Raw genomic sequence first — 15,053 nt, 5'->3', positions numbered from 1 at the left:
AGGAGTGGGGGTGAGAGGTGATTATACTATGAAGTTTCACTTTGTCTCTGTTTTCTATCCCTCCCACCCAATTGGTCAGTAAGACTTTTCCAGTTATATCCAGTCAATATCTTCTGAGTCTACGATCTGCTCATTTTTTCATGCCATTACTTTACACCAGACCCTCACTGTATATTACGTGGACTATTGAAATGGCCTTTGAGTTGGTTTCCCCTCCTCTAATCTCACACTCCTTTCCCACTTATTTTTCACCTGTTCAAGACTATATTCTTCCCAGTTGCATATTTGATTCAATTCCTAGCCCCTCAATATGCTGTCAACGTTATAGTAAAGTCGACATGGCTTTTCATGATATGTAAACTTTTTCACAATCTGGCTGTTGCCTACAACTCTAACTTTTCCGCCCTGTCTCTCCATTTAATGAACCTTGTTGAGCTAACTATTTAATTTCTTTGTCCATGCATATCCCTAGGCCTAAAAAGTCTCTCCACATGCCATTTCCTTACTCCTCGTGGGGACTTACTATTTATCTTTGAAACTCAGCTTAAATATATTCTTCCTCTCCCTCATTCTTTTGAATAATCTTTATACTTTAAACATATTTCTATTGTTATTTATGCCTATTATACTAAGTCACATTGGTTTTATATGTGCTAGGTTGTTAGGACATGAATTAATGTGTTAATGAAGTCACAAGCATTTATAATTACCTAAACTTTCAGGATCACAGTTCACGTTAGATGCCCAATAAATGTTAGGCTCTCTTGTACTTTCCCCTTTTCTTCTTTCTTAATGTCAGTGTTTTACTTACACACACACACACACACACACACACACACACACACGATGTTGTGGAAAAGCCTAAAAGACATCCTTGAGAAATGCTTGCTTTAGGGAAAACCAAGTGAATAATAATTTCCGTAGGAAATAGCAGCACACCAGGTGCAAGAAAGCCCCCAAAGGTGCAGTGAATGATGTGGAGCAATTCGCTTAGATTACCTTCTCATTGGTATGAATCTTGGTAGGAAAAAAAATCTGTCTCCTATTTTCCAGCCCTGCGTTTTACTCAGCTCCTGCAGGTTCACTGAAAGTACCTTTCTGTAAGCTACTGTCTCTCTCTGGGAGTTTCTCCCTTTCTTCAGCCAACTGTCTCCAATTTGAGCCATAAATTAAGGCTCCCTTCCTCTGGGAAGCAGCCCTAACTTGCTGAGGCTGGTTTCATTACCTCTTCTCTGTGTTGTCCTATCCCCTGAGCTTTCTACCTTCCACTCTGTCTTGTAATCATCTGTTTATACGTTATTCTTCCCCATCTGGTTGTGAGCTTCCTGAAGACAGGGTTAGTGGTTCATTGGTCCCTAAGTCCCCATGACCTGTACAATGCAGACATTCAGTAAATATTTGAATGAATTAGTGAGTCACAGAAGGAGGTCTTTGCCTGTCATTGTTTTTTCTATGTTCCCCTTTCCAGAGTGTATCCCTCTAGGTGGCAGTGACTGTTCTTTGTATTCTGTGTATGCAGCAGCGCTTTGCATGTTATGCAGACTGAGTGGAGGCAAAAGCCCTAAAAGCCAGGAGTACCTACCCTACCTCTTCCCATCCAAGAGAAGTGGGGGATGTAAAAAAATCAATTTGGAAAGACTCAGAGATACAAGCCTACACTTTTTTTTTAAAATTTTATTTATTTATTTGTGGCTGCATTGGGCCTTCGTTGCTGTGCACAGGCTTTCTCTGGTTGCGGCGAGCGGGGGCTACTCGTGGGCTTCTCATTGCGGTGGCTTCTCTTGTTGCAGAGCACAGGCTCTAGGAGCGCAGGCTCAGTAGCTGTGGCACACGGGCTTAGGTGCGCCGCGGCATGTAGGATCTTCTCGGACCAGGGCTCGAACCCGTGTCCCCTGCATCGGCAGGCGGATTCTTAACCACTGTGCCAGCAGGGAAGCCCCAAGCCTACTTGGGGCTTCTTGATCTTGACGTCCACTTGCAAACATTTGCGATGTCTTTCTCTTTTTGGCCTCTCATTAAACCTGCAGAAATTATGGGAAAGTTAAACAGCTCTTGGCTGGCACTTAACTTTTTCCTCTTTGAAATCTGCAAGTTCTCGTTATTTCTTGCCCTCACGTGGGTCAGAGTTCCCTTCTCTGCTGGAAACAGCCTGTCCACTGATGCCCCAGCACACCCCCACTCCTGCCTTTCTGCTTGCAGTTTTAGAATGCTGTAACACTTAGGGAAACTTCTTCTGATTAAAAAGTTTTAAAATGAGTCAAGATGGCAGGTTAAAAATAACGGAAATGCTCCTGCTGTCCCAGTTTATTAAACGATGTCCTGGCAGTTAAAACCTCCAGGCAGTGCCTCCGGCGAACTGAGTCCAGCACCTCATCATTATCCTCCAGAAATCCTTGGGTCGATTGAATCTGCAACCATTAGCTAGAATGGAAAGGTTTTGACCTGTCATTTAAACAAGAAGAGTCAACCAAGCCAAGTTCTTAATTACAGGGAAGATTTTTAGTGTTATAAGACTAAATGGCCTCTCTAATTTGTAAAGGAATAATAGGGGAGTATCTTACAGCTTCCTTGACTATCCACCTTTCATTTGCATCACTGACAGTCTGGATTAGGTGTCCTTCCCATGCATTCTGAAAACACTTCCATGATCTCTGTATCACAGCTCTCACTGATGTGACATGTACCTCAGAGTGGTAGCTAGGAAGGCAGCACCTGGAGTTGAATTGCTCAAGAGTGGATGTCAGCCCTGCCCCTTATTAGCTGTGCCATCTTGGGCAAGTTACTTTACCACTCTGTGCTTCAGTTTAGTTGGAACAGGGGGATGTTTAGCTATTTTTGTGGTTGTAGAGTAACCTTGACTCTGCCTTGTTTTAGACATGGTCCCAGCATGGCCTTGTCTTATTACTCTTTATATGGCATGACCACAGTTTATGCCTGGCTGCGGAATTATGGCCCAGGGTTCTTTTGAACTGCTAATTCCATAGGAAGTTAAAAGTCCCCTCTCTCTACTCCTCCAGTGACTTCATTCACATGGTCACCTCAGGGAGCCTCCAGTACTCTCATTCCTATCCACCCCAACCAACCAATAGCAACTCATGTGCCCCACCTTCTCATTCTGACCACTATTACGTCAGTTTAGAAATTTGACACTTCTTTTCTCTTTAATGAAAATATATTTGAAACAGTGTTTCTATATCTTCCTGTTTGTCGCTACAACATCCTTAATTTATCTGAACATTGATAACATAATAAAACTTCTAAATATAAATATGATTATGACACCATCTTGTTTAACAATGTTCCCTCCAGCACTGAGGAAATTCAGCTATTCTTGGATTGGCTTATGAGACCTTCCTGATATAGTCCTTGCCAGTCTGCATTGGAAATACAACTCAACCCATGCCCTCAGGCAGCTCCCTTTTGTAGGATACAGAGATCAGTCCTCTTCCCATGTTTGAGCTTCTTCTAATTATATCCATTAGACCAGGAACATCTCATTGGCTGAAAGTGAAACTGAGCAGGACCCTGCAGGGCCTTCCCAGGGACAGAAGTCCCCCTGGTCCAAGCCCCCCACACCTTGTTTGTAAAAGAGCTTTAGCCTCCTAGGCCTTCCTCGAGTTCCAAAGAGCAAATTTAATCAGACAAATGAAAAAAAAATGCAGAAACAAAGGAAAACAGTCAAGCAAGACAAAATAGTTTAGCCATGAAACAAAGTCAAAGACCTTTAGTTACTTATCAAGTGGTACAGATAGTATCCTGAGCCATGGAGTTGTTTGCAGATACTAAAACCCCTACCAGGTGGAAGAAGTTAACTACATGCTGACCACCAGCACGTAGACCCCAGACAGGTTGGAACCAGAAGGTTGATGATTGAGATTCCCCGAATATCACCCTGTTACATCACCACCAATCAATCAGAGAATTGTGCACGAGCTGATCACACACCCTGTGACCCTCTCCCTCACATTATCTTTAAAAACTCTTCCCTGAAAGCCATCAGGGAATTGGGTCTTTTGAGCATGAGCTTCCCGGTTTCCTTGCTTAGTGTCTTGCCATAAACTCTGTACTTTCCTTCACAACAACCAGGTGTCAGTAGATTGGCTTTGCTGCACATTGGGAGAGCAGACCCAAGTTTGGTTCTGTTACAAAAGAAAGCTTTGGGCTTCCCTGGTTGCGCAGTGGTTGAGAGTCTGCCTGCCGATGCAGGGGACACAGGTTCGTGCCCCGGTCCGGGAAGATCCCACATGCTGCGGAGTGGCTGGGCCCGTGAGCCATGGACGCTGAGCCTGCGCGTCTAGAGCCTGTGCTCCGCAACGGGAGAGGCCACAACAGTGAGAGGCCCTCGTACCGCAAAAAAAAAAAAAAAAAAAAAAAAAAGAAAGCTTTGATGAAAACATAGATGGATGGAAAGGTTAATGATGAAATTTACACTTGGGGACAGAGTATGAGGGGGGAAGGAAATAGGAAATGGGAAAATTCGGTGGAGAATTGGAAGATGGAGAAGAAAAACAAAAAAAGTGGATTTGCGAAAGGAAGAAAGATAAAAAGACCAGGGAAAGTAAGAAAAAATAAAATCAAATCCCTGTATTGTGTCCCAGGTGTGAGTTCTTTGACCGTCCTGTTGTTGCAGGTGGGCATTTTCATATTCCCACCAGATGATGCGAAGACTTGGCAGCAGGCAGACTTTGGGAATGATGGCTGTGTCTGCTACAGGGTTTGGGACATGCTTTCTTGACAACCAAACTTTTTAATATAATTAGATTGATCTTTCCTATCACTTGCCATGTAAATTACTTGTAGTAATTTACACTGAAAAATTAAAAAGAAGGAAGTTTTGTATTATGCTATGAAATTCAACCAGAGGGTATTTTCTGTTGGGTGGCTGGCTTACAAAAATTATCCCCAAATGATTCAAATGCAGTGTGGCACTGCAGGTCCAGAAGAGGCTTTGACAGAGCAATATTTTTCCTTACCGTCTCAAAAACCTTTTGGTACACTAAAAAAAAAGTGAAAGCAGAAACATAGATTGGGTCATAACTGCTAAACGTGTGTTAATCCCTTGACCATTTTGACACTCTATCAGATTCTATGAAACGTGTTCAAAACACACTTCTGGGAAAGAGGAACATAATACCATCCAGATTTCCAAACCTGTGATGTGTTACCAGATAGAGAAATAATTGAACTCTCTAAAAAACGTGTTTCTGATACTTAGTTTTGCATTCACACTGGAAATAACAAGTGTGATGTAACTAAACGTGTAGGATTTGATGCATGTTTCAGTTATAATTACCATCAGTAATCCAATTAACATTGCGAACTAGAAAAATTCATTAAAATTCGTGCAGTACAATCTTCTCTCACTGAAAATTATACTTCTTGGGAAGATGCTTTTATCCTGATTATCAAATTTTGGTGAAATAAATAAAATTGGTGAATAGATGTTGCCATACCTGCAAGAGTCTGCTGTGGAAAAGTTCCATTCCATTAATTTCATCACTTATTGTCTGAACACTTGTTTGTGCAAGATGTAGTCAGGTTTTGAGGGGGGGTACAGATCTCTTATGAGGAATTTATTAACTGTCACAGAGATAAGAAAACTTATAAATAGCCGTGGTTGGGTAAACAACAGGACACAAGAGACACACAGATGACACTGTGGAGCTTCAGAAGATGTAGATTAAGACAGTCTCTTCAATAAGTAGTGCTGGGAAAACTGGACAGCTACATGTAAAAGAATGAAATTAGAACACTCCCTAACACCATACACAAAAATAAACTCAAAATGGATTAAAGACCTAAATGTAAGACTGGGCAGTATAAAACTCTTAGAGGAAAACATAGGAAGAACACTCTGACATAAATCACAGCAAGATCTTTTTTGACCCACCTCCTAGAGTAATGAAAATAAAAACAAAAATAAACAAATGGGACCTAATGAAATTTAAAAGCTTTTGCACAGCAAAGGAAACTATAAACGAGATGAAAAGACAACCCTCAAAATGGGAGAAAATGTTTGCAAATGAAGCAACGAACAAGGGATTAATCTCCAGAATATACAAATGGCTCATGCGGCTCTATATTAAAGAAACAAACAATCCAATCAAAAAATGGGTGAAGACCTAAATAGACATTTCTCCAAAGAAGACATACAGATGGCCGAGAGACACATGAAAAGATGCTCAACATCACTAATCATTAGAGAAATACAAATCAAAACTACAATGAGGTATCACCTAGCACCAGTCAGAATGGCCATCATCAAAAATCTACAAACAATAAATGCTGGAGAGGGTGTGGAGAAAAGGGAACCCTCCTACACTGTCGGTGGGAATGTAAATTGATACAGCCACTATGGAGAACAGTATAGAGGTTCCGTAAAAATCTAAAAATAGAATTACCATATGACCTAGCAATCCCACTACTGGGCATATACCCAAAGAAAACCATAATTCAAAAAGACACATGCACCCCAATGTTCATAGCAGCACTATTTACAATAGCCAGGTCATGGAAGCCACCTAGATGCCCATCGACAGACGAATGCATAAAGATGTGGTACAGGGACTTCCCTGGTAGTCCAGTGGTTGGGAATCTGCCTGCCAATGCAGGGGACATGAGTTTGAGCCCTGGTCTGGGAGGATCCCACATGCCGCAGAGCAACTAAGCCCATGCGCCACAACTGCTGAGCCTGTGCTCTGGAGCCTGGGAGCCACAACTGCTGAGCCCACATGCCACAACTGCTGAAGCCCGCGTGCCTAGAGCCCATACTCGACAACGAGAGAAGCCACTGCTATGAGAAGCCTGCGCACTGCAACAAAGAGTAGCCCCCACTCGCTGCAACTAGAGAAAGCCCATGCACAGTAATGAAGACCCAATGCAGCCAAAAAAAAAAGATAAATAAATTAATTAATTAAAAAAAAAGAAGATGTGGTACGTATATACAATGGAATACTACTCAGCCATAAAAAAATGAAATTGGGTCATTTGTAGAGATGTGGATGGGCCTAGAGACTGTCATACAGAGTGAAGTTAGTCAGAAAGAGAAAAACAAATATTGTATTAACATATATATATAGAATCTATAAAATTGGTACAGATGAACCAGTTTGCAAGGCAGAAATAGAGACACAGACATAGAGAACAAACGTATGGACACCAAGCGGGGGAAGGGGGAGTGGGATGAATTGGGATATTGGGATTGACATATATACACTAATATGTATAAAACAGATAACTAATGAGAACCTGCTGTATAGCACAGGGAACTCTACTCAGTGCTCTGTGGTGACCTAAATGGGAAGGAAATCCAAAAAAGAGGGGATATATGTATACATAGAGCTGATTCACTTCTCTGTACAGCAGAAACTAGCACAATATTGTAAAGCAACTATACCCCAATTAAAAAATAGAAAGAAGAAGATGTAGATCCTGTTCCTTTGGTGTCAGAGATAGGAAGAGGCTGTGCAGAGGCAGTGGCACTGAGCTGAGACCTGAAAGAGAGTAGAGTATAGGATGTTTGAGGGGAAGGGTAGAGGGTGGACAAAACCACCACTTTGGAATCATTTCCAGGTATCTGCTCTTTGATGACTTTGCTCATCTTGACTGCTGGCAGGGAATCACTCTGACATTTAAAACTGCACTCCTTGAAAAAAAGCTCACAAATTAAGACAAAACTAACACTACACAACTCACAGCATGGCTGGTAAATTGAAAGTTTAGATACAACAGCATCGTAGAAGAAGGATTGGTAGAACATAGGGATAGTGTGAGTTGGAAATGGCTGGTTGGAGATAAAAGATGCCAGGTTGGTCCAAGATAGTTCTAAGGATATGAGTAATAATACTTCACACCCTCAGCAAGTGTGAGAGAGTGCCCACCATGTATCATGGCAATTCTAAAAGCCTGGGAAATGAAAATGATGCGATATAGTTCTTATTATTGAGAAGGAAAGAAGCTTTGCCTCATCTGAGCCACACTTGTCTGTTTACATACTAGATACTTCCTGTGAATTGATTTCCATTTACCAGCCATGCTGTGAGTTGAGTATAATGTTAGTTTTGTCCAACAGCGAGTACGCAGGTGCGGCCCACTGTTACAGTAACGTAGTAACTGTGGTAGGTTGGTTCATTCAAGATGCCATGTTACACATTCCCTTCGGGAAAGAGACAGACGTGACTAATAATTCCGATGTTAGCTAACAAGACCCACAATTATGACCACGGGGGTCTTTATCCAAATCTCAGCTTAAATGGTGATTTTCTCAAGTCATCAGGAGTGGAGGCAGGCCTCTGATTCCAGGGCCCCTGCTAAGGTAATGTGATCCTGGAGCCAGCTGCTGGCTCAGAGGTTTCCTGTTTCTCCTGCTTCCTGGTATGGCTAAGGCAGCAGCTGCTTTGGAAGATCAGCCCTGCACAATTGCTCTGGGAGGATCAAGAGGGTCAGCTCAGACCTGGTCTCCAGGTTTTGAATACTATCTGCTTAAAATCATGACATTGGTTTCTATTATCTGCAACTGTACTGTGATTGGTGAATACAGTAATAAATATAATTCACCATATGAATGTGTCATGAAAGAAAAGAACATTAGTATTACCTACATAAATGCTAAAAAAGCATTTTCTCAAAAAAATGTCTATGTGTGAGCAATAATCAGGTAGTGAAAATAAAATAAATACAAATTATGCACTTAGTCAAGTATATAAACAGTGCTTTTGTATACACTTAACAAAAATGATTTATATGAAGAAATTTTAAAATTCTGCTAAACACACACACACATACACACTTGTACCTATAATAGTTAAATAGAGAACCATTGTATTTGCAGAAGACTTGTCATTATTTATTAATTTTAGTACTTAAAAGTTCTCCTGAATTTTCTAATTGTCTGTACTAGTATATTTTAAAGTTGGATTTCTACCTTGCTTCTTATACCAAAATAACTTTCAGTTTGACACATTTTAACCTCAAAACAAACCACAAAAATGCTAACATTAAGCATGACTGAATTGACATTATCTTGAAGTAGACGAAGTATTCTATGTAAGATTCAGATTTCATAAGATTTAAATTAAAATAATAATAAAAGTAACTCCATAAAATCTCTGAACTTTGCATGTTAAAAAATCACAAAATCAAAACATAAATGAGAAACTAGAGAATAAATATTTGCAACATTTATTTCACTGACTCTATAACAGTACTATAAAAATGTAGTACAATTAATAAATGAGAAAGTATCTTAAATGATTTTCAACTAAATAAATTTAAAAAATAAATAAATGAAAATATGCTAAAACATACTCCTAACTAAAGACATTGAAATGAAATTAAAATTGGGATAAACTTTCTAATTTATTCAACTGGGAAAATTTTTGAATTTGATAATATTGATACTGAAAAGATGAGGAATTATTACTTCTCTTCAGAGGAAATTAAAAAGCTTAGTGCTTAGATTCAGCAATTCCAATCTCTTTATTTATACCTGGAAAAGTTGGCCAAGTTACTGGAACTAGAATGTTCACCACAGCTTTGTTTATGATATAACAAATAACAGAAGAGAAGGAATGGTCAAATAAAATATAGTTTAAACCTAAATAAATATTATAATAGACTATTTTATAACCATTAAAAAGTATAGGAAGTCTAGGAAGAGGATATAGATAATATATGCTTTGTGGAAAGATCTCTAACATATATTATTAAGTGCAATAAACAAAGATGTACATTATTTTTTGCATAAATATGAACAATTATCTATATATTCACAAACAAGTATACATTGGTGCATGCACAAAAAAAATTGTCTTGAAGGAATTACATGAGCTTGTTATCATGGTGACTTTGGACTAGGGGACTTGTAATGTGCAGAAGGACACTTTGCTTCACTACTTGTATTTTTCTACATTATTTGAATTTTCCAAACTTGACCATGACATGTTTTAATTAGAAAATTTACCTACACAGATTATTTAAAACGTGAGATTGTAGGCATTTTTGCCTTTTTTATTTTATACACAGCTTAGAGTCTAGTTAGTGGGTATAGTGGATCAGATGTATCTAACCGTTCTTGAGGACTTATAGGTGACTATGAATTCTCTTCCTATTCTATACCACAGTGACGTGAATCACGGGAGACTGATGCCACCCCTCCATATGTGAAGCTTCAGAGACTCAGAAATGTCACCAGGACTTGGCTGATGTCACACACAAGGTAGGAAGTGGAGAAAGGATTTCAACACACACGTTGTCTCCTCATGTTGTGCACATTCCACACAGATTTCACTTCCTACTGACCATAACAAAAATATATTTCCTTCACACAATACATTTCTAATGTTAAAAGTTATTTTAATTTCAAGTATGAATGAATGCTTCATTTTTGCCCATGAATAAAAATGGAAGATAATATGCTGAGATGACACTGCATCAGTAAAAAATGATAATCTATTATCATAGCATGTGTAGGTGTGATATCTTCTCACTAATGACTTGCTATGCATAAGCACCAGGAGATGAACTTGACATTTGATACTGATACAACCTTAAAGAGAAGACCTTGTATTGTTCTTAAGGAACACTATTATACCTTCCTTAAAGTTTGAAGAGCTTTATTTTCCAAAAATGGAAGTATAGAATTGGTCCTAGTCAGAATGGAGCAGTCGACAGCCCTCTGACTTTATATTCTGTTCTTCCCTCTGCAAGACCCTTTCCTACCTCTTTATTTCTTAGGCCATGTGTCTCTTTTTCCATCAGTTCTCTCCACTTCTATAGCCTCAGAGTCTCTTAAAGGGGCAGTGGCCCGACACAGGGCTGTAGTGATTCGCAACTCCTGTCTGTGGGATTAAAGTGATGCTTTAATTTGAACCTATATCTGAATTCTGTCATAGGCGTCATTGGTATTTTAAAACATTCTTTCATCTCCCATAAAAGAACTTCAGGAAAAGGGTGAGGGGTTCTTGTTTGGAACTGGAACCAAGGCATCTGAGCAGGCTGAGGGCTTGAGACACCAGAGGCTGCTTTGGTCTAGTGAGCAGTTGTTTCCATTTCGGTGTTCTTGTAGCCCCAGCAGGGATGCTGGAGGATTAAGCTGGGCTTGATTGAAAGGCTACAGAAGAGAATGGAGACTAGGTATTTCTTGCCCTACTTGTCTCTGTTCTCCTCAGTCTCATATTTATCTTCTTGCCACAGTATCATCTCAAATGTCACCTCTTCCAAGATGCCCTTGCCTCACCTGGCAGAAGCAGAAGAGGAACGAGGAACCAGTCTCTGTAAATGCCATTTCAGTGACCTTCCTAACATAAGGCTTTTCCTATACTCTGTTGCTCAAAAGCCTCTTGCAGCACCTCCTATATCTGGGCTTGAATCCTCAGCCTGACAATTCAAACACTCTCCAGTTAGGCCTCCCTTGTCCTTTTAGTGCCTGTTCCTCTGGTACCTGCTCCCATCCTCGGCCCTCAAACTCCGTGCTGGATCCCCTAACACCTGAGTGCGTGGAAAAGCCTCCTTCGCTCATGTAACTCACACATCCCTCAGGGCACCTTCCTTTTCCGTTCCTTAAATTAATTACATTAAAATGATTTTATAGGTTTATATTATGAGTCATCAGCCACCATTTAATGGTAATATATAATCTCTCCCCATGGGGTGCTCTAGTCCAACTTCTCTATGGTGGTTTACAGCGCATTCATCACTAGACCATGTCCTGTGGTTACCTGCATAAACATCATTTCTCCTCTAACTTACTGCAAGTTTCTGTTTATGTCTGAATCCCCGCTCCTGAGGGCCTCGCACATGGCTAAAGAAAACCTTTGTTCATCAGAAATGACTGAGGAGCTATAGGAGCTCTTTGTGTTTACTGAGGACCGTACTGAGGGCTTCTGCATACAGAAAGCATTCATATAGGACCCAGATTTTCTGAGATTTTTCTCAATTTCAAAAATGATGTCTCATTGTCACATCATATGTCTTGACTTCTGGGTGCAAAATATAGTGACATCAGTGTATTAACATTTCTCTTTATGTGAAACATGATGCTCAACGTGGGCGTATCATTTCTACTTTGAACTCATAACAACATTTACTCTATGTTTTCTTAAATTGTTCTTGATCTGTAGTTGCTCCAACTCACATGCAAGTAAACACACAAATACACAAAAACACAGTTTTGATGTCAGTGTTGTAGTATCTGTGCAAGAGGCTGAAATTAGTCCAGCCTTTCCCATGACTATCTCAAAGGGCCTTTTCTGCCATCACTCCTCAAGAGCAGATCTGCAGTTCTTTCTTTAATACATGCCTCATGTACCTGGGACATACCTTTCCAACCACTGGCATACAACTCTCAGAACCAGGACAAGAAAGAAGGCCAAGGTGACTAGAGTTAATAATAACAGCTTCATTTAAAGGTTTTCTAAAGTCAAACATCTGAGCATCCTCCAAAACCCAAGATGTGATGGAGAGAATTTTTTTTCCCTCCCAAATCTCAAAACTGTGAACTTGATCGAGGTTAACACATCCCACAAATCAATGCCTTAAAACCAGATATCTTCTGCTAAGTATGAAAGTGGGTGCATTTCAGTGTTCATCTTTCCCTCTTCCAAATCCCCTTCCCTTCATCCTTCCTGTCATACAGTCCCTGCTGTTCCCCTGATCCCCCACTGCAAGCTCGCTCTTTACAGGACTGCAGCACTGAAGCAGCACAGTTTTAAAGCAGAATTTAGGACCTGGCACAGAGGAAGGGATCCAGCAAACTCTGCAGAGAGAATCTAATTAGGTAGATGGGATTTGAGGAGCTGGAGTTTTTCTAGGACACCTGGCTCACCCTTCTGTGTAATGGAAGTTGTCAGTGGCCCTTTGCTGGCAGCTGAGGCATCAGGACGTGGGTGTCACTTCTCATCTGAATTAAATGCTGCCTCCAGCATGACATTTCAGGCAAACAGGAACTGCTCAGTGCTCAGGCACTGGGACCTTTACCTGAGGTTCTTTTTAACTAAGAGCCACTGTGATTTTTGCAGAGGGAGAGAGCTGTCAGCTCAGGATAAGGGAGAACTTCCTAAAACTCAGAACTGCCTCAGACAGACAGACCGTTTGGTTGAGTAGTGGGATATCCACTACTGGCCAAATTCAGCAGAGAGGTGGCTTGCTGGATAGATGAAAGGAGGGTCCACCTCAGAGCCATAGGACTTACTAAGTTACAGCTTTCAGCCTCAGTCTCACACCCATAAAATGGTGGATATTATATTCATTCATTCACATATTCCAAAAATATTTATTTATTGGAAATCCACTGTATGCCAGGCATTCTTCTAGGGATGGGAATAGAATGATTAACAAAAGAGGCGAAGCGCTTCTCCTCATGGAGTGTGCGTATTAATGAAGAAAGGCAGAAAGCCAGCCTAACTGGCCGTCATGTGGTACTATTGGTATAAGGGGAGAGAGAATGATGGTGGGAATGCTGCCAAACCCGCAGAATTAAATAAAATTGAATGATTTTTTAAATTTTCATTTTATATTGGAGTATGGTTGATTAACAGTGTTGTGTTAGTTTCAGGTGTACAGCAGAGTGATTCCGTCATGCATATACATGTATCTATTCTTTTTCAAATTCTTTTCCCATTTAGGTTATTACAGAATATTGAACAGTGTTCCCTATGGTATACAGTAGGTCCTTGTTGGTTAAAAACTGAATGATATTAATGAAAATAAATGAGATAATAATGACTAATATTTATTAAGCATGTCTGGGTTCCTGGCACTATGCAAAGCACCATACCTTAAATAAACCACCTATTGATAAGAACTAATAGTCTCACTTTACAGGCACTGCAGCTGAGACTTTGAATAGCTGTGTAACTTGTCAAGTAAACCTAGATAGTTAGTGGTGAAGCTGGTAATGGAATTCAGGTATGAGCACCGGGCTTATAGGAGGTACCTACTTAATTACGTTTCTGTTGATGAAATTTGTTAATATTCATATGCTATTGAGCTATTATGAAGGTTATATGAAGTTAAAATTTTATATGTTTAACAAATATTGCCTGTGGTGTAAAGCTAGAGGCTATGGTGCTTGCAAGGAAACATAGGACACTGTCTTTGCCTTGCTCTAGCTTTCTGTCTAGTTTGGGGAGTTCTGCCTCAGGAAAAAATAGCTTAAAGCAGCACGTGACTCCGGCATATAATAGTTCTAGACAGCAGAAGTCTATTGGCAGTAGGAGATAAAAGGAGGAAGGTAGCGATGGGGTTTCTTGTGGTCAGGAAAGATATCTGGGTTTGGGTGAGGTCTTGAGAATGATACATATGCAAAGGAGTGGTGGGAAGGAGAGATTAAAACAGATGGGATGGCTCCTTTGAAAAAATTAATGAAGCTTTAGAAGAAAAAAAAACAAACTGGAAACAGCCCAAATGTCCATCAACAGGACAATGGCTAAACAAATGGTAGTATATTTGCCCAGTGGGATATTATTCAGTGATAAAAATGAATAAACTACTGACACGCAACAACATTGATGAATCTCCAGTGCATTATGATGAGTAAAAGAAGCCAGACACAAAGGGGTATGCACTGTATGAGTCCATCTGCATGAAATTCAAAATGAGGCAAGCTAATCTATGGGGACACAAGTTAGCAAAGTGATTCACTCTTGAGCTGTGGAGGGGATTAATTGGAAATGGGAATTAAAGAACGTTTTGGGATAATGGAAGTGCTCTACATCTTGAACTGGGTGATAGCGACATAGGTGTATGCATGTATAAATGTCATTGAGTTTCACATCTCAGATGGTGCATTTTACTGTACATAAATTAAATCTTAATAAATCAAACACAATAGAGGAAAAACAAAAGATGAGAGTGGGAATACTCTAGAGAGCAGAGATTGGCTCATTTCACCAAGACAGAGATCTACAAAAAGCGTTTTGGAAAAAAAAAATGTTTGGAGTCAGTTTCCAGAAGGCTATGAGTAAAAAAAGTACAGGAATTATGATTTATTCTATGAACAATAAATATCCTCTGGAGGTTTTGAGTAGGAAGCTAATAAATGATTTTGTTAAAAC

The 15,053-nt window shown here is 40.0% G+C and overlaps 1 long non-coding RNA gene across 1 annotated transcript in view; it reads left to right on the top strand.

The window, feature by feature from the left end:
• The window catches only part of LOC132598122 (uncharacterized), a 100,690-nt gene that overhangs the window by 73,024 nt on the left and 12,613 nt on the right, over nucleotides 1–15,053 (top strand). The window contains exon 2 of the long non-coding RNA XR_009565851.1: nucleotides 10,122–10,216. This is a non-coding gene — a long non-coding RNA (uncharacterized lncRNA). The remainder of the gene's footprint in view (nucleotides 1–10,121; nucleotides 10,217–15,053) is intronic.

The sequence above is a fragment of the Globicephala melas genome, chromosome 11 (assembly GCF_963455315.2).
Source record: "Globicephala melas chromosome 11, mGloMel1.2, whole genome shotgun sequence".
Taxonomy (NCBI): Eukaryota; Metazoa; Chordata; class Mammalia; order Artiodactyla; family Delphinidae; genus Globicephala; species Globicephala melas.
The sequence above is the reverse complement of the archived record's forward strand: the minus strand, read 5'-3'. Positions and strand labels throughout refer to the sequence as shown.